Here is a 668-nt window from a genome sequence, read left to right on the forward strand (position 1 = left end):
GGTTACCTATGGATAGATCTCAGCACGCAATGGTTCCGTAAAGCCGGAATGTGTTTGGTGGGTTTTGTTTGTTTATATTTTAGGGAAATACCTAGTTCACTTAAACCTTTAAAGTAAAGTATAGTGTCCTCGCTTCAGCAGCGAATGGTACAGAGAAGAGCGGCATGGCCCCTGTGCAAGGATGGCAGGCAAATTTGTAAAGCGTTCCATATTTTTAAGAAACAAGCCAGAGTAGACATTCTAATATCAAATAAAATTGATGTACAACCGAAAGTTATCATAAAAGATAAGGAAGGACACTTCATACTCTTCAAAGGAAAAGTCCACCAAGATGAACCCTCAATCCTAAATATCTATGCTCCAAATACAAGGGTACCTACATACATAAAAGAAACCTTACTAAAGCTTAAAGCACACATTGCACCTCACACAATAATAGTGGGAGATTTCAACACCCCACTCTCATCAATGGACAGATCATGGAAACAGAAACTAAACAGAGACATAGAGAAACTAACAGAAGTTATGAACCAATGGATTTAACACACATCTATAGAACATTTCATCCTAAAGCAAAAAGATATACCTTCTTCTCAGCACCTCGTGGTAACTTCCCAAAAATTTACTATATAATCAGTCACAAAACAGGCCAAAAAGATACAAGAAGA

At 37.4% G+C, this 668-nt stretch overlaps 1 pseudogene; it reads left to right on the forward strand.

Annotated features, from left to right (window-relative positions):
* The first annotated feature begins 129 nt into the window (after positions 1-129).
* On the forward strand, positions 130-216 carry LOC120098445 (U6 spliceosomal RNA; annotated as a pseudogene).
* The last annotated feature ends 452 nt before the right edge of the window (positions 217-668 follow it).

Source organism: Rattus norvegicus, chromosome 18, assembly GCF_036323735.1.
Source record: "Rattus norvegicus strain BN/NHsdMcwi chromosome 18, GRCr8, whole genome shotgun sequence".
NCBI classification, from domain to species: Eukaryota; Metazoa; Chordata; class Mammalia; order Rodentia; family Muridae; genus Rattus; species Rattus norvegicus.